The following is a 7,538-nucleotide window of genomic DNA, read 5'->3' on the forward strand; positions in this document are numbered from 1 at the left end:
TTAACTCTTCATAATCAAGGTGGTGATATATCACGTGACTCTTACCATTATTCACTCCCAAAAACCAACACACTCCTGAGTGTAATAATTAATTCTAACCACACTTGCGTCCTCGTGGACGCTACTAACACCTGCTCGTCCCCTATTGTTAAGGAATAAAGACTAGGTTTTTGCTTTAATTTTAGCTTCTAGTTCCAATTTCATCTGAATGGGTACTCATCAGGACGTCAGCCGGGTCAGACCAAGGCCTCCCCCACCGTGTTGCCCAACCACAGCAGTAACCTCCCCAGTAATGGGACTCTTTCTGGTGTCCACTTTCAAGGCGTGGTCTATTCATTCAACCCGGTTAAATATCATGATGCTTCTTCCTTACGTTTGATAGATAATTATATCACATATTTCTTCCTCGAAACATCTTTCATTTCTATTTGAATCCTGTTTTGAGAATGAATGGATTTTTTTTTTCTTCATAGTTTGTGTCCTTTAGATGTGAGGATTCTTTTCAAGAGATTGGGATGAAAACACAACCTATCTCTTGCATTTCAACACTAATGGTACCATTGCAAATACCCAAGAAACCTCAAGAATTCTCCTGAGCAAAGAAAAGGCCCCATGTCCACTGCTTCCGCAAAATCTAGGTATTTACTGTAAATATATATATATATATACAGTATATATATATATATATATATATATATATATATATATATATATATATATATATATATATATATATAGGTATAGATATATATACATATATATGTATGTATATATATATATATATATATATATATATATATATATATATATATATATATATATATATATATACGTACACACATAATATATATATGTATGTATGTATATATATATATATATATATATATATATATATATATATATATATATATACATATATATATGTACATATATATATCATGTGTGTATGTATATATATATATATATATATATATATATATATATATATATATATATATATATATATATATACATATATATATATGTATGTGTGTATATATGTGTATATATATACATGTATATATATATATATATATATATATATATATATATATATATATATATATATATATATATATATATATATATATATATATATATATATATACATACATATATACTGTATATATATAACCTATTGGGAACGTCCCTGCCTCTCGATCAGCTGAACTGGAGTTCGAGTCCTGCTCAAGCTCGATAGTTTCTTGTAGTGTCCGCAACGTCACCATCCTTGTGAACCAAGAATGTAGGTCTACGCATTGAGTCCTCAGCAGCCATTGGGTGGCGCTCCCTGGTCCTAGTTTGGATGGAGAAGGGGCTTGGGCGATGATCATATGTATATATGGTCAGTCTCTAGGGCATTGTCCTGCTAGGACAATGTCAATGTCCCTTGCCTCTGCCATTCAAGAGTGAACTTTAAACATTAGAATAGGAGTATAATCGACTGTATCCTTATTTCCTTTCTTCGCTGGGCTATTTTTCCTTGTTGGAGACATTGGGCTTATAGCGTCCTACTTTTCCAACTAGGGTTGTATCCTAGCTAATAATAATAATAATAATAATAATGATAATTTGAACCAGTAATGCAAAAGTACTGGATATAGATTAGGAAGATAAGGTAACTTCTAAAAATTTTATTCAATAAATTACCGCCTTCAATTCTAAAGTTTGATGACGTCATCGAAGAGGAAATTTTAGCTTTTGTACAGCTGTAAAGGTTATTGCCACATTCTTTCATACCAGTTCATTGTATCCCACGTAAGCTAGCGATAATCCAGATATGACATAATTTTTGGACCGACGTCACTATAAATATTGGCTGGCTTCCAACGTGACATGCCCATCAATTTTGGCTAGTCTCAGTTCTTTGTAGCTATTATTCTTTTTTTTCATTATGATAAGCATAGGGTATACAGGTAGATCCTACCAATGTGTCGCACCTGATCGTTATCATCAGTGTTGCCAGATGGGTTAGTCTAAAAATCCCTAAAACTCGTGATAAAAAATCCCCCAAAACCACCCAACAATCCCCATTTCCAGAAATATATTTTCTTATGTTATAAAAATTACCCACTATACTTCATGTAACTGTAAGTAAACTAATTGCAACAATATAAAGGTTTACGCATCTCTGTTTCTTCTTCATAGAAATATGTACAGAATATCATCACCAGTCATCCAAAATCCCCAAATCTAAGGATAAATTCCCAAAAACAAAGGTAGATCCTCAAATCTAGGGATAAATCCCCCTATCTGGCACCACTGGTTATCATAGATATGGCTGATATGCTCTTGTTTGACTTTACGACCTACAAATGTACACGTACATTAGGTATGTCTCCGTGTAATAAAATTGCCCCGCAATGACATGTTTCTCGAATACTGTGGTATTGTTCCAGAGATATGACCTATTTTTTCCACACAAAAAGTTATATTCAGAAGGTTTAGGCATTACGGGATAGATTGACAATATTTAGAAATAAATCCAAATTTTGCAAAATAGATTTGACCTTGCAATGAAAGAATAACTGAGGAGCGTGTGATAATATATACGGTGATTGTAGAGTAAGTTTTATGCAACGTAAATTCCAGTGTTTGACCAATTAAAAACATTATAGTCTCTTCACATGTGTGAATCTACACTGTTAAAAAATTGCATTAAAAAACGGTAAATGTCTGACAACATTTATTCTAGCGTTTTTACCGTTCTGTAAACGGATATATTGACGTAAAAGGGTGATATTACGGTCACGAATCCATAAAAGATAATAACAAAGTATGGTAAAATTACGGTCGCCTGTATTTCACTGAAATACGGCTGGGAACAGTATATTTTTACGGAAAATTTCCGATTAAAATTACGGCTTTTCTAAGAGTGTATCTATGCAATTTCTCTGCTACTGTTCAAAGAATTGAGGGGTAAGTTAAAAAAAAAAAAAGAGGAATACAATCGCATTACTTATTAACGGATGGGAGACTAACTGGTTTGCTGTGAAAGTCTAGAATAAGTGCCTGTTATGTCATTTGTCATCTCCTCCTACGCCTATTTACGAAAAGGGCCTCTGTAAGATTTCGCCAGTCGTCTCTATCTTGAACTTTTAAATCAATGAGTAACCTTTAATCCTTTAAACCTCGGGACTGTGAAGAACTTAAGGGGACGCTGGCACTCCATATAATGATTCATCTTCGTACACTTTACTTGAAAAAAAAATTATTTCAAGTAAAACCTTTAGAAGCTGGTATTTTTAATAAAACATTTGCTATAATCTAATATAATTATTACCATGCTATAATTGTTATGTTCAAATATATCAACACAGGTTGGCATTATTTATACAAAATTGTCATATAAGTTTAACCAAAGTTTATGTAAACTTATATATATATATTCATTTGTCACTATGCTGGAGGAAGGATCAGAAAAACGAAATTCTTGGACTAGCGCTTTCGTATTGTCATACCTCTTCGGGTCCAATGACAATACGAAAGCGCTAGTCCAAGAATTTCGTTTTTCTGATCCTTCCTCCAGCATAGTGACAAATTTATACATCGCATACCTCAGCGATAGATCGTCAATATATATTCATATAAATATTTTGTTCATTTTACTTCATTAAGCAGTATTGTTTCTTCGTATTTAACGTACTCTTATTATATTAACACAAGCATTCATGGAAATATCTCCCTTTTACATTCTAGTCTAAATAATGGACAATAATTTACTCTAACAACGTTTTCTGTTGATTCTGCTAATAACGAAACCTATTTCTCGCGTCTGAAGAATCCTGGGTATGATCTCATCATGAGCTAGAACATTTTTTTTTTTACAAATACTATTCCTTTAGTCATAAAAATATTCCAATAAACAATATTTATTAATCATTTAATTAAGATACAATTCAAGATATCATGAGGGTACGAAAAGTAATAGGACTGAATCATGAAGTTATGATTGCCTCTGAAAGTTTTTTTTTTTTTTGGGGGGTGGGGGGGGGGGTGGGGGGGGGGGGGTGGCAAAAGCAGAGCTCGTAAATTCTGATCACAAAAAGTAATAGAATTAAATCACAAACATTAGACTTTCCCTGAAAGTTTTTTTTTTTCTTTTTTTTTGGGGGGGAAGCAAAGCAGATCTCTTAAATTCTGATCACAAAAGTAATAGGACAACCATAAACAAGATTCTCTGAAAGTTTTTTTTTTTTCTTTTAATGGCAAAACAGAGCTCTTAAATTTTGATCACTAAAATTGATAGGACTAAATCATAAACATAAGATTCTCTGAAACTTTTCTTTCCTTTTTTTTTTTTTTTTTTTTTGGCAAAGCAGAACTCATAAATTCTGATCACGTCCTTGGGAAAATCGAATAAGCTTTTTCCGCACCTGTTCACAAATACCGTATAGATAAACTGATATCCCAATCGCCCAAAACTGTTCGGTCCTTTCCAGTGCATTCCGGTTATCAACAAACATGTGTTATGACATCTGTTTGTGAAGAAGAGCTTCCATACTCAGTTATACGAAAATAGCCTTGTCAATCGGAAGATTTTTAGACCCGCAGTGCGACCGACTATAGCTCGTCGCAGGAAACGTAAGTCGAGACGTGTAAGTTTTAAAGTTCGTGGTTTTCCTTACACATAGATAGAAAAACCTGTTATGATGCCCTTTGTATGTGTGTTACTGTTTTTGAAAATATGTTATTGTTAATCTTTTCTCATATCGTTTATTTATTTCCTCTATTTCCATTTCCTTACTGGGCTATTTTTCCCTATTGGAGCCCTTGGTCTCATAGTTTCTTGCTTTTCCAACTAGGGTTATAGCTTATCTAACAACAACAACAACAACAACAACAATAATAATAATAATAATAATAATAATAATAATAATAATAATAATAATAATAATAGTTAATGAGAAGGAACGCTTTAGAAACCGCGTCACTCTCCTGTCTGGAATATGTAAAAGATTCTTAATACAAGACATATCATTTCATTTGTAAAGAATCCCTTTCCTCAGGAATGGAGCTTCATAGTTCTTTACTTCCCACTTTATTAATAGCAGCACCTATGTTTTGAAAAATGCAATTATTACACCCAATTTAACTGTACCGTACAGCGCATAATGTGGTCCTTAAATTTCTTTGTGTATTAACACTTAATGAATTTGCCATAAAAAAAAAAAAAATGGTACAAGTTATGGAATAAATGTTGCCAGGCATTTACCATTTAAAAAAAACGGATATATTGACGTATTACGGTCACCCGTATTTACTGAATTATGGCAATATACTTTTACGGAGAATTTCCAATTAAAATCACGGTTTTTTTTTAACAGTGAAGAAAATATATTTAGAAATTAGCAAAAGATGATTTAAGGATTTGAAGTGCCATTTCGATAATTAACATGCATTTACCATTATAACTAAACTATAGAGTATATATATATATATATATATATATATATATATATATATATATATATATATATATATATATAAACACACACACACATATATATATACATATATATAAATACATATATATATATATATATATATATATATATATATATATATATATATATATATATATACTTATATATATACATATATATATATATATATATATATATATATATATATATATATATATATATATATATACATATATATATAAACACACACACACACACACACACATATATATATATATATATATATATATATATATATATATATATATATATATATATATATATATTTAAACACACACATACATATGTATATATGTACAGTATATATGTATATATATATATATATATATATATATATATATATATATATATATATATATATATATATATATATATAATGTACTTAATATGTAAAAGCTAATCTAAAACTCAGGAATATTGAAACCACTCAAGGATGTCCTAAAGACGCGAAGAACAGTAGCCTCGATTCCAACCCGACAAAAATTTCAGTACAATTTAAATCTAAATATCTCGGTCTATGAAATCAATTTCCTTGACAAATATTTCTGAACATAACAAATGCTAAATCTACTTCGAATTTAAAGGCAAAAGGAAAGAACCGTAAATTGAGGGGTAGGCCTCCATACGAATACGAAATGTTCAAATAACAAGCAATAGCTGCTTATAACTCAGCAGATAGACCTATAGGTTCCCCCAAACCCCCACCCATCCTTAGCTCACAAGGATGGTTAAGGTTGCAGCGACCAAAGGAACATACTTTATAATCAGTTGTGGCCATTTAAGAAAAATGTTACATAATTTGATATAAGAAGATTTTCCGATGATATTGCTACAAAAGCAATATACTGTTACCGGTGTAACAAAAATAAGATTCATATTACTGTTAAGGGAAGTAGCCATAGATGATATATTCATTTTACAAGATATCTCGCTAAGCAAGCAACGTCATTTTACTCTTACAAACCTTTGAAAGTCTAATCAAGGAATAATGATCCATATCTTTCATTGTATTTCCAAAAGCATTAAAGAGGTTTAACCTATGTAATTGTCAACGGACGTACGAGTGAACATTCTGACGCACAGAGTAATAATTATTTGTGGTATAACAGGTAAATACTCGATTGATTCGGAAAGAATGATTTGTTTTGTAACAGGAGGTCTGAGGGCGAAAGTGTATGATGTCTATCCACGTACATAAGTCTATCTTTACGCAAGAAAGTGTAGATCCCTACTGATTACCATGGAAGTAGTATCAACGATAAATAACTATTATTATTATTATTATTATTATTATTATTATTATTTGCTAAGCTGCAACCCTAGTTGTACAAGCAAGATGCTATAACCCAAAGGGCTCCAACAGGGAAAGTATCCCAGTAAGGAAAGGAAACAATGAAAAATGAAATATAAGAGAAGTAATTAACAATCAAAATAAAATATTTTAAGAACAGTAAGACCATTAAAATAAATCTTTCATATATAAACTATTAAAACTTTAAAAAACAAGAGGAAGAGAAATAACACAGAATAGTGTAGCTGAGTGTACCCTCAAGCAAGAGAACTCTACCCCAAGACAGTGGAAGACCATGGTACAAAAGGCTATGGCACTGCCCAAGACTAGAGAACAATGGTTTGATTTTGGAGTGTCCTTCTTCTAGAAGAGCTGCTTACCATAGCTAAAGAGTCTCTTCTTCCCTTACCAAGAGGAAAGTAGCCTCTGACCAATTACAGTGCAAGAGTTAACCCTTGAGCGAAGAAGAACTGTTTGGTAGTCTCAGTGTTGTCAGGTGTATGAGGACAGAGGAGAATATATGAATAATAAGCCAAACTATTCGGTGTATGTGTAGGAAAAGGGAAAATGAGCCGTAACTAGAGAGAAGGATCCAATGCAGTACTGCCTGGGCAATCAAAGGACCCAATGACTCTCTAGCAGTAGTATCTCAACGGGTGGCTGGTGCCCTGTCCAACCTACTACTACCTACTATGTAAAGAAGAGACCAAACTATTCGTTGT

General features: G+C 31.8%; 1 protein-coding gene across 2 annotated transcripts in view; it reads left to right on the plus strand.

Annotated features, from left to right (window-relative positions):
* The first annotated feature begins 4,552 nt into the window (after window positions 1-4,552).
* The window catches only part of LOC137640573 (beta-1,4-N-acetylgalactosaminyltransferase bre-4-like), an 18,561-nt gene continuing 15,575 nt past the window's right edge, over window positions 4,553-7,538 (plus strand). Inside the window, exon 1 of one of the 2 annotated variants that reach the window (XM_068373089.1) lies at window positions 4,553-4,623. The gene's annotated coding sequence lies outside the window, so the exon portion shown is untranslated. Of the gene's footprint in view, window positions 4,638-7,538 lie in introns of both variants that reach the window. The other variant, XM_068373088.1, reaches the window with a different exon arrangement.

The sequence above is a fragment of the Palaemon carinicauda genome, chromosome 5, assembly GCF_036898095.1.
Source record: "Palaemon carinicauda isolate YSFRI2023 chromosome 5, ASM3689809v2, whole genome shotgun sequence".
Taxonomy (NCBI): domain Eukaryota; kingdom Metazoa; phylum Arthropoda; class Malacostraca; order Decapoda; family Palaemonidae; genus Palaemon; species Palaemon carinicauda.